Source organism: Mustelus asterias, chromosome 7 (genome assembly GCF_964213995.1).
Source record: "Mustelus asterias chromosome 7, sMusAst1.hap1.1, whole genome shotgun sequence".
Taxonomy (NCBI): Eukaryota; Metazoa; Chordata; class Chondrichthyes; order Carcharhiniformes; family Triakidae; genus Mustelus; species Mustelus asterias.
This window is the reverse complement of record NC_135807.1, coordinates 3,646,125-3,658,597: the sequence shown is the minus strand read 5'-3', so window position 1 is coordinate 3,658,597 and position 12,473 is coordinate 3,646,125. Positions and strand designations below refer to the sequence as shown.

General features: G+C 43.9%; 1 protein-coding gene across 2 annotated transcripts in view; it reads right to left on the bottom strand.

Annotated features, from left to right (window-relative positions):
• LOC144496049 (uncharacterized) overlaps positions 1 to 12,473 on the bottom strand; it is a 140,191-nt gene that overhangs the window by 88,019 nt on the left and 39,699 nt on the right. The window contains exon 2 of one of the 2 annotated variants that reach the window (XM_078217001.1): positions 3,416 to 3,491. The exons of the other annotated variant lie outside the window; for it this stretch is intronic. The gene's annotated coding sequence lies outside the window, so the exon portion shown is untranslated. The remainder of the gene's footprint in view (positions 1 to 3,415; positions 3,492 to 12,473) is intronic. 2 annotated transcript variants of the gene reach the window in all.

Genomic DNA, 12,473 nt, shown 5'->3' with positions numbered 1-12,473 from the left:
TCAGTGTTCAAGGAGAGGGGCCATGTTTTTGAGGAAGAGAAAGTGTTACAGGCTAATAGGCTGGAGGAAATAGATGTTCGGAGGGAGGATGTCCTGGCAGTTTTGCATAAACTGAAGGTCGGTAAGTCCCCTGGGCCTGATGAAATATATCCTAGGATTCTTTGGAAGGCAAGGGATGAGATTGCAGAGCCTTTGGCTTTGATCTTTGGGTCCTCGCTGTCCACGGGGATGGTCATGATGTGGAGATGCCGGCGTTGGACTGGGGTAAGCACAGTAAGAAGCCTCACAACACCAGGTTAAAGTCCAACAGGTTTATTTGATAGCAAATACCATAAGCTTTCGGAGCTTGCTGCTCCTTCGTCAGATGGAGTGGTCTCTGGGCCACTCCATCTGACGAAGGAGCAGCAAGCTCCGAAAGCTTATGGTATTTGCTACCAAATAAACCTGTTGGACTTTAACCTGGTGTTGTGAGACTTCTTACACGGGGATAGTGCCAGAGGACTGGAGAATGGCGAATGTTGTTCCTCTGTTTAAGAAAGGGAATAGAAATGACCCTGGTAATTATAGACCGGTTAGTCTTACTTCGGTGGTTGGTAAATTGATGGAAAGGTCCTTAGGGATGGGATTTACGACCATTTAGAAAGATGCGGATTAATCCGGGATAGTCAGCACGGATTCATGAAGGGCAAGTCGTGCCTCACAAATTTGATAGAATTTTTTGAGGAGGTAACTAAGTGTGTTGATGAAGGTAGGGCAGTTGATGTCATATACATGGATTTTAGTAAGGCGTTTGATAAGGTCCCCCATGGTCGGCTTATGATGAAAGTGAGGAGGTGTGGGATAGAGGGAAAGTTGGCTGATTGGATAGGTAACTGGCTGTCTGATCAAAGACAGAGGGTGGTGGTGGATGGAAAATTTTCGGATTGGAGGCAGGTTGCTAGCGGAGTGCCACAGGGATCAGTGCTTGGTCCTCTGCTCTTTGTGATTTTTATTAATGACTTAGAGGAGGGGGCTGAAGGGTGGATCAGTAAATTTGCTGATGACACCAAGATTGGTGGAGTAGTGGATGAGGTGGAGGGCTGTTGTAGGCTGCAAAGAGACATAGATAGGATGCAAAGCTGGGCTGAAAAATGGCAAATGGAGTTTAACCCTGATAAATGTGAGGTGATTCATTTTGGTCGGACTAATTTAAATGTGGATTACAGGGTCAAAGGTAGGGTTCTGAAGACTGTGGAGGAACAGAGAGATCTTGGGGTCCATATCCACAGATCTCTAAAGGTTGCCACTCAAGTGGATAGAGCTGTGAAGAAGGCCTATAGTGTGTTAGCTTTTATTAACAGGGGGTTGGAGTTTAAAAGCCGTGGGGTTATGCTGCAACTGCACAGGACCTCGGTGAGACCACATTTGGAATATTATGTGCAGTTCTGGTCACCTCACTATAAGAAGAATGTGGAAGCGCTGGAAAGAGTGCAGAGGAGATTTACCAGGATGCTGCCTGGTTTGGAGGGTAGGTCTTATGAGGAAAGGTTGAGGGAGCTAGGGCTGTTCTCTCTGGAGCGGAGGAGGCTGAGAGGAGACTTAATAGAGGTTTATAAAATGATGAAGGGGATAGATAGAGTGAACGTTCAAAGACTATTTCCTCGGGTGGATGGAGCTATTACAAGGGGGCATAACTATAGGGTTCGTGGTGGGAGATATAGGAAGGATATCAGAGGTAGGGCTTTACGCAGAGAGTGGTTGGGGTGTGGAATGGACTGCCTGCAGTGATAGTGGAGTCAGACACTTTAGCAACATTTAAGCGGTTATTGGACAGGCACATGGAGCACACCAGTATGATAGGAAGTGGGATAGCTTGATCTTGGTTTCAGATAAAGCTCAGCACAACATCGTGGGCCGAAGGGCCTGTTCTGTGCTGTACTGTTCTATGTTCTAATAGGAAATATTTATTTTAAATAATCTGAAAAAAACCACAGGGGTTTAATATATAATACATTTAGCCAGAGGTCTGACTGAATTGTGAAAACAGAATACATATCGAAAACTCTCCTGAATACATATAGAAAAATCTTCCAAATATGCAGGAACAAAATTGCTTTCTACATATCATAAAAGAATTTATGAACTGAAAAACATCAAGTATCACTTGTGTGCTGATATTGTGCCTTTAAGAAATATATTTATATTATATCTCTTCTAAGGGTTATGTTTAAAACACAACTCTGTTTTGTAGGGTGACCGTTTGTCTAAGAAAACCTTTAATAGCTGGGAGAACAAAATAAGTAATCATTTTAGACATGAAGTAATTGTTTAAGAAGACCTAATGCATTTGTGTTTAAGTTTCTCCTGGGGTCTCAGAGTAGAGTTTTGATTCGATTGATTGACAGAGATACATTCATGTGGTTAATGGGAGGAGCTAAGCTTGCAAGAAAGAAAGAGCTTCAGTTTAATTTTAAAATACAAGCAGTTGCTGTCTGGGCTGCTTGAAGAAAGCAGTGTTTCTCTGCCTTTCTCTCTCCAAAGACTTTATGAAAGCTCCAAGCCTGCTAACCTAAGTCACAAGCTGTGTTTTGCTAACTAATTTTAAAGAGAGGTTTAATTGTATAAGGGAAATTTTGCTAGATTGGAATTCATAGTGATAGGTTTGCAGTTAAGAATTGTGTCTTGTCATGTTTAAATATTCTTCATAAAGGCAAAATACTGCGGATGCTGAAATCTGAAACAAAAACAGAAAATGCTGGAAAATCTCAGCAGGTCTGACAGCATTTGTGGAGGGAGAATAAATTATTGTTCAATTTTTATAATTAAATTGTGTTGTTAAATAAAGTTTGTTTTGATAAAAGCTTCCCAGTTTGTCAGTGGAATTGCGCCTGGTGTGAAACATCTTATCCTCACATTAATGCCAAAATAGAAAGAATTGTTGGGGTCTAGTCTGGTTTCATATAGAAGTCTTGGGGTTTCTGATCTGAAGAGAATAATCAACAGTATGTTGCTATCTTTTCACTGTTTGGTTAAATCAGGTCAGAAGATTAGAAAAGAAAACTTTTGCTTCCTACAAATCCATTCTGAGAGCATTGTCTTCACTCAGTGTCTGAATTTTGAATTTAAATTATGGTATTTGTAAAAGTATATAAATTACTCGGATAAATGTTAAATAATTTTCACCATCATTATCTTATAATTTAGCAGAATTGTTGACAGAAAGCATCTAAAATAAAGTGACAGGATAAACTTCATCCACCGATCTTTTAATGTCACTGATCGCCATTTCTTATATTTATGAAATTATATCTTGGGAGATGATTATTTTAATATGGTAGTGTACCTTTATAAAATTGGGCTGATTTTCTAAGAGTAAACTGAAGTGAACATTGAAGAACTCTTCATCTTATGATCAGATTGTAAAAGTTTACATTACCTGTCAACAACTGAAAAAATATCTGTTAGTTCACTTCAGAAGGAATCATATCACCTTGTTCCACACTTCCAAGAACCTGAAAAAATTTGAATACAGATTTAGTATTTTTTCAGATTGCAGCCATAGTCTTTCGCACATTATTTCTCATGTTTTGTCTGATCAGGTAGATTGGAGGAGAGTAGCCTATTTGGCTTGGGAAAAGGATCAAGATTTTGATTTGATTTATTATTGTCACATGTATTAGTATAAAGTGAAAAGTATTGTTTCTCGCACACTATACAGATAAAGCACACCGTTCATAGAGAAGAAAACGAGAATGCAGAATGGAGTGTTACAGTCATAGCTAGGGTGCAGAGAAAGATCAACTTAATGCGAGGTAGGTCCATTCAAAGGTCTGATGGTAGCGGGGAGAAGTGTTCTTGAGTCGATTGGTATGTGTCCTCAGATCTTTGCATCTTTTTCCCAACGGAAGGTGGAAGAGAGAACGTCCGGGGTGCGTGGGATCCTTAATTATGCTGGCTGCTTTGCCGAGGCAGCAGGAAGTGTAGACAGAGTCACAGATTTAAAGTGCTTGGCAAAACAAGCAACAGCAACATGAGGACAACCTTTTATGCAGTGAATGGCTAGGATCTGGAATGCACTGCCTGCGAGATGGTGGTAAAAGTAGATTTGATCAAACCCATCGAAAGAGAATCAAATATATATCTGAAGAGAAAAGGATTGCACAATTACAAGGAGAATGACAGGAATTAGAACAAGATGACAAGACATTTGTTGAGAGAATGAGAGCTGAGTTTGCGAGACTGTGAGTGGAGTGCGGAGGATAAAAGGGCGTGACAAAGGCAAGACAGAGAGCGGAGCCAGGAGGATAAAAGAATGCACGAAAGAGCAGCTCTGAGAGCGGAGACAGGGAGATAAAAGGATGTGGGAAAGAGCGACACACAGGGCAGAGCGGGAAAACATAAGGGTGTGGGAAAAAACAAGGCCAAGAGCGAAGCTGGAAGATAGAATGGTGTGGAAAGTATGATACCAAAAGCAGATCCGGAAAAAGAACAGTGAGGGATAGAGCGAGACCGAGAGCAGAAAAGAGACATATAACGGTGCAGGAAAGAGCAAGACCGAGTGCGGAGCCGAGAAATATAACAGTGCGCGAAAGAGTGAGGCTGAGAGCGGAGACGGGAAATATAACAGAGCGGGAAAGAGTGAGACCGAGAGCGGAGACGGGAAAGAGTGAGACCGAGAGCGGAGACGGGAAATATAACGGAGCGGGAAAGAGCAAGACGGAGTGCGGAGCCGAGACATATAACGGAGCGGGAAAGAGAGAGACTGAGAGCGGAACCGGGAAATATAACAGAGCGGGAAAGAGTAAGACCGAGAGCGGAACCGGGAAATATAACGGAGCGGGAAAGAGAGACTGAGAGCGGAGACGGGAAATATAACGGAGCGGGAAAGAGTAAGACCGAGAGCGGAACCGGGAAATATAACGGAGCGGGAAAGAGAGACTGAGAGCGGAGACGGGAAATATAACGGAGCGGGAAAGAGTAAGACCGAAAGCGGAACCGGGAAATATAACGGAGCGGGAAAGAGTAAGACCGAGAGCGGAACCGGGAAATATAACGGAGCGGGAAAGAGTAAGACCGAGAGCGGAACCGGGAAATATAACGGAGCGGGAAAGAGAGACTGAGAGCGGAGACGGGAAATATAACGGAGCGGGAAAGAGTAAGACCGAAAGCGGAACCGGGAAATATAACGGAGCGGGAAAGAGAGACTGAGAGCGGAGACGGGAAATATAACGGAGCGGGAAAGAGTAAGACCGAAAGCGGAACCGGGAAATATAACGGAGCGGGAAAGAGTAAGACCGAGAGCGGAACCGGGAAATATAACGGAGCGGGAAAGAGTAAGACCGAGAGCGGAACCGGGAAATATAACGGAGCGGGAAAGAGAGACTGAGAGCGGAGACGGGAAATATAACGGAGCGGGAAAGAGTAAGACCGAAAGCGGAACCGGGAAATATAACGGAGCGGGAAAGAGAGACTGAGAGCGGAGACGGGAAATATAACGGAGCGGGAAAGAGTGAGACCGAGAGCGGAACCGGGAAAGATAATGGAGCAGGAAAGATTGAGACCAAAAGCACAGCCAGGAAATATAACGGAGCGGGTGCTATACTGAGAGCAGAGACGGGAAATATGATAGTACTAACTCCAGTGAGTACTGTTTAATCTCTCCTTATACGTCAAACTTTTCATCACTCGAATCAGGTTGGTGAATCTCTTCTGAAATCTCTCCAATGCCACCACATCCTTCCTCAAATAAGAAAACAAAAACTGGACACAATACTCCAGATGTAGTCTCACCAACACCCTATACTAATGCAACAACACATCTCTACTTTTATATTCCCGTCATTTTGCAATAAATGCTAACAACCCATTTGTCTAATTTATTACATGCTGCACCTGCATCCCGATTTTCAGCAATTCATGAACAGATACCCAGATCCCTCTGCATGGACGCATTTTGAATCTGCTTTCTATTTAGATAATAACGTGCCTTTCTATTTTTTTGGCCAAAATGGATAACCTCACACTTATCCCCATTAAACGTCATCTGACAGATTTTGGCGCTGTCTCCTAGCGTAGAAGTATACAAAATAGGTGCAGGAATAGGCCATTCGGCCTTTGGGGCCTGCATCACCATTCAATATGATCATGGTTGCTCATGCACTGTCAGTATCCGACTCCCGCTTTCTCTCCATACCCCTTGATCCCTTTAGTCACAAGGGTCATGTCCAGCTCCCTCTTGAACATATCTAATGAACTGGCACCAGTGGTAGAGAATTCCACAGGTTCACAACTCTGAGTGAAGAAATTCTTCCTCATCTCAGTCCTGAATGGCTTACCCGTTATTTTTAGACTGTGACCCCTAGTTGTGGACTTCCCAACATCGGAAACATTCTTCCCACATCTAGCCTGTCCAGTCCCATCAGGATTTTATATGTTTCTGTGAGATCCCCTCTCATTCTTCTAAGTTCCAGTGAGTACAAGCCCAGTCGATCCAGTCTCTCTTCACATGTCAGTTCTGCCATTCCAGGAATCAGTCTGGTGAACCTTCACTGGACTCCCTCAAGAGCAAGAATGTCCTTCCTCAGACGAGGAGACCAAAACGGCACACAACACTCAAGGTGTGGTCTCACCAAGGCTCTGTGTAACTGTAGCAATGATGTGGAGATGCCGGCGTTGGACTGGGGTAAACACAGTAAGAAGTCTCACAACACCAGGTTAAAGTCCAACAGGTTTATATGGTAGCACTAGCTTTCGTACCATGCCTTGGGACATTGTCCGCAGCAAACTACCCACCTTCAGAAGAACAGAGACCATCAACCCTGCCACAGCAACCTCTGCAAGACGTGCCGGATCATCGACACAGATGCCACCATCTCATGTGAGAACACCATCCACCAGGTACACGGTACATACACTTGCAACTCGGCCAATGTTGTCTACCTGATACGCTGCAGGAAAGGATGTCCCGAGGCATGGTACAGTGGGGAGACCATGCAGACACTACGACAACGGATGAATGAACACTGCTCGACAATCACCAGGCAAGAGTGTTCTCTTCCTGTTGGGGAACGCTTCAGTGGTCACGGGCATTCAGCCTCTGATCTTTGGGTAAGCATTCTCCAAGGCGGCCTTCATGACAAACAACAACGCAGAGTCGCTGAGCAGAGACTGATAGCCAAGTTCCGGACACATGAGGATGGCCTCAACCGGGATCTTGGGTTCATGTCACACTATCTGTAACCCCCACGACTTGCCTGGGCTTGCAAAATCTCACTAACTGTCCTGGCTGGAGACAATACACATCTCTTTAACCTGTGCTTAACCCTCCCTCCACTCACATTGTCTGTATCTTTAAGACTTGATCACCTGTAAAGACTCGCATTCCAACCATTATTCTGTAAATTGAGTTTGTGTCTTTATATGCCCTGTTTGTGAACAGAACTCCCACTCACCTGATGATGGAGCAGTGCTCTGAAAGCTTGTGGCTTTTGCTACCAAATAAACCTGTTGGACTTTAACCTGGTGTTGTGAGACATCTTACTGTAACTGCAGCAAGACATCCTTACTCCCATACTCAAATCCTGTTGCTATGAAGGCCAGCATGCCATTAGCTTTCCTCATCGCCTGCTGTACTTGCACACCAAGCTTCAGCGATTGTTCCACCATGGTCTTGGTGAGACCACATTTGGAATATTGTGTGCAGTTCTGGTCACCTCACTATAAGAAGGATGTAGAAGCGCTGGAAAGAGTGCAAAGGAGATTTACCAGGATGCTGCCTGGTTTGGAGGGTAGGTCTTATGAGGAAAGGTTGAGGGAGCTAGGGCTGTTCTCTCTGGAGCGGAGGAGGTTGAGGGGAGACTTAATAGAGGTTTATAAAAGGATTAAGGGGATAGATAGAGTGAACGTTCAAAGACTATTTCCTTGGATGGATGGAGCTATTATAAGGATGCATAACTATAGGGTTCATGGTGGGAGATATAAGAAGGATGTCCGAGGTAGGTTCTTTACGCAGAGAGTGGTTGGGGTGTGGAATGGACTGCCTGCAGTGATAGTGGAGTCAGACACTTTAGGAACATTTAAGCGGTTATTGGATAGGCACATGGAGCACACCAGGATGATAGGGAGTGGGATAGCTTGATCTTGGTTTCAGATAAAGCTCGGCACAACATCATGGGCCAAAGGGCCTGTTCTGTGCTGTACTGTTCTATGTTCTATGATACCCAGGTCACGTTGCACTTCCCCTTTTCCTAAACTGCCACCATTCAGATAATAATCTACCTTCCTGTTTTTGCCACCAAATGGATAACCTCGCATTTATCCACAAGATACTCCATTTGTGAAGTTTTTGCCCACTCAGCCAGCCTGCTCAACTCACACTGCAGCCTCTTAGCATCCTCCTCAAAGCACACACTGCCATTCAGCTTAATGTCATCTGCAAGTTTGGATGTTGGAGATATTGCATTCAATTCCTTCGTCCAAATCTGTCAGCATTCTCTGAACTCAGTGTTCACCATACATTCCCTAAATTCAGTGTTCACTCTGCATTCTCTAAACTCAGAGTGTTCACTCTGCATTCTCTAAACTCAGTGTTCACTCTGCATTCTCTAAACTCAGTGTTCACTCTGCATTCTCTAAACTCAGATTTCACTCTGCATTCTCTAAACTCAGTGTTCACTCTGCATTCTCTAAACTCAGTGTTCACTCTGCATTCTCTAAACTCAGTGTTCACTCTGCATTCTCTAAACTCAGTGTTCACTCTGCATTCTCTAAACTCAGTGTTCACTCTGCATTCTCTAAACTCAGTGTTCACTCTGCATTCTCTAAACTCAGTGTTCCCTCTGAGCATTCTCTAAACTCAGTGTTCACTCTGCATTCTCTTCGCTCAGTGTTCACTCTGCATTCTCTAAACTCAGCACTCTGAGCATTTGTCTGAAATCAGAGTTAGAATGGTCTTGTCTCAACTTTTGCTCAACAGGATGAGTTGCTGCTTCTATGCTGCCGACACCCAGTTCAACTACACACTGCTTGATTCCATGTCCCCACTGACTCTAAATTATTACACAGCTTGTCTGACAAATCGTACTGGACACGTACTGGTAAATATTGTGATGAATGCACTCTACACACTGACTCCATCTCTGTCTCTGGCACTGGTGTGAAAGTGAAGCATGTTATTGCAAGGTGACGCGAAGATGAGCTGCTGACTACATATCTACATCACATCACCATAACATTGTTCAACATCATCCCACCTTCCTTTGAAAGTGGCCTCCCATTTTCTACCTTCCACATATTTGAGGTCATGCAAAGCTCTGCTGCGCATTCACCTTCATCATCATACAATACATACATACAATCCCCACTGTGCAGAAGGAGGCCATTCGGCCCATCGGGTCTGCACCGGTACAATCCCACCCAGGCCGTATCCCCAAAACCCCACATATCCCCACAATCCTCCTAATCCCTCTCACATACACATCCCAGGAAACTAAGGGGCAATTTCACATGGCCAATGAACCTAACCTGCACATCTTTCGACTGTGGGAGGAAACTGGAGCACCCGGAGGGAACCTACGTAGACACGGGAATGAGAAACTCCACACAGACTGTTACCCAAGCCAGGAATCCAACCCAGGCCCCTGGAGCTGTGAGGCAGCAGTGCTAACAATTGAGCCACTGTGCCACCCATATCGCTCATCTACATTGGTTCCCAGTCCAAAAGTACCTCAATTTTAAAGTTCTCATGTGTAACTCTCCTTAAACCTCTCTGATTCGGCTTGTCATCACCTGTCCTCATAGTTCCTTCAGCTCAGTTTCAACTTTTGTTTGATGACACGTGGGATGCCTTGGGACCTTTTGCTCTGTTGTAGGCACTATTTAGGAAGGATGTGCTGGCCTTGGAGAGGGTCCAGAGGAGGTTCATGAAAATTTGTCCGGGAATGAAAAGCTTGACGTAAGAAGAGCTTTTGAGGACTCTGGGTCTTTCTCAATGGAGTTTAAAAAGAGGAGGGGGGAATCGCATTGAAACTTACAGAATACTGAAAGGCCTGGATAGAGTGGGCGTGGGGAAGATGTTTCCATGAGTAGGAGAGACTAGGATACAAGTGCACAGCCTCAGAATAAGGGGACAACCCTTTAGAACGGAGAAGAGGAGGAATTTCTTCAGCCAGAGGGTGATGAATCTATGGAATTCATTGCCACAGAGGGCTGTGGAGGCAGGTCACTGAGTGTATTTAAGACAGAAATAGATGGGTTCTTGATTGGTTAGGGCATCAAAGGTTCCGGGGAAAATGTGGAAGAATGGTGTTAAGAAACTTATCAGCCATGATTGAAAGGCGGAGCAGAGTCGATGGGCCAAACGGGCTAATTTTGCTCTTACACCTTATGGTCTATATAAGTTGCTGCTTTGATTCTCTCTGAACTTGTAACCTGAATGAAGTTACACATTCCAAAGTGTTGAATGGGCAATAAAAGCAGCAAACACAGGAAACAACTCAGGCTTTTGTCTTCGTGTTGAATGAGTATTGTCCTCCCATTTCCTGCTGGTTAGAGTAGGATTTTCCTGTACTTGTGCCACAATAGTGTCTATCGGTGCAGCCAAAGGGTGTGAACATTGAATGTCAACAATAACTTGCATTTATAGAGCATCTCTGACATAGTAAAAATATTTCAGGGCGCTTCACAAATGACTCCATGCCACACCAAGATTTCAGGACAGCGTCAAAGAAATAAGTTTTAAGGAGGATCTTAAAGGAGGAAAAATAGAGGTAGAGAGCTGAGGAGGGGATTCCAGAGCCTTGGGGATCACAGTGTGGGCTACCAGTAGTGGAGCAGTTAAAAAGTCAGGAATAAAAACAGAAAATGCTGGAAATACCAAGAGGTCAAGCAGGTGATTGACATGAAAGTTAGTTTTGTTCACTGTCTATACAGACACTGCCCGGTCTGTTTCGTGTTTTCTATTTTTATTTCAGATTTACAATAAAACAGGGCTGTGCAAAAGGTCAGAATTGGAGGAATGCAGATTTCAAAAGAAGGGGAGGCAATGGCCTAGTAGTATTATCACTATACTACTAATCCAGAAACTCAGATCATGTTCTGGGGACCCAGGTTCAAATCCCACCACGGCAGATGGTGGAATCTGAATTCAGTAAAAATCTGGAATTAAGAGTCTACTGATGATCATGAAACGATTGTCGATTGTCAGAAAACCCCATCTTGTTCACTAATGTCCTTTAGGGAAGGAAATCTGCCGTCCTTACTTGGTCTGGCCTACATGTGACTGCAGAGCCACAGCAATGTGGTTGACTCTCAACTGTCCTCGGGCAACTAGGGATGGTCAATAAATGCTGGCCAGCCAGCGACGCCCATATCTCATGAATAAATTTTTAAAATGTGGCTATAGTGTTACAATGTCAGCTAATGTCCCAACTGGACAAGTAGTATCCCATCCTGAATCCTATCTTTTATTTTTTGCTTAGAGATGTGGATGAACAGAGTCAGAGGAATTCCAATTAACCTTTAACATTAATTAAACTAGATTAGCTAAAGTACATTACTCTTTCACCCCAGCTATACCTTTAGATATATACGGAATTGTAAGGATAATACACCAGTTACAAAATCTATCTTGTACTAATTATGGTGTCATCTAATTGTGATGTTATTTTGGAATTATGATGTTTTTGCAATTACAGAGACAAGGTTAAAGGAGGGACAGGACTGGGAGCTTAACATTCTGGGATATCGTTGTTTTAGATGGGACAGAAGAGGAAACAAAAGAGGTGGGGGAGTTTTTTAAAAATTTATTAGTGTCACAGATAGGCTTACATTAACACTGCAATGCCAGGTCAGGTGATCGATGTTCCAGTGGGAGAGCATTTTGGACTTAGCGACCATAATTCCATAAGATTTCGGGTAGTCATGGATAAGGACAAGAGTGACCCTTGGACGAGCGCCAATTACATTCAAATTAGACAGGAACTGGGGAATGTGGATTGGGAGCAGCTATTTGAGGGCAAATCCATGTCTGGCATCTGGGAGACTTTTAAAGGATAATTGATTGAAGTGCTGGCCAGGCATGTCCCCGCAGAAATGAAGGATAGGAATGGCAGGATTCAGGAACCATGGATAACAAGGGAAATTGTAAGCTTAGTCAAAAGGAAAAAGGAAGCATACAATAGGTCTAGGCATCTAAAAACTGATGGAGCCCTTGAGGAGTATAGTGAGTATTGGGATACGGTCCTTGGAAGGGTAGGGGGTTTTAGTTGTCGGGCAGCAGGGTTGGTACAGACTTGGAGGGCTGAAGGGCCTGTTCCTGTGCTGTAATTTTCTTTGTTCTTTGAAAGTACGAAGGAACTTAAACGGGTAATTCGGCGGGCTAAAAAGGGCCATGAAATGTCTTTAGCAAACAAGGTTAAGGAGAATCCCAAGGCTTTTTATGCAACAGTATAGCAAGAGAAAGAGTAGACCGACTCAAAGACAATGGAGGCAAGTTA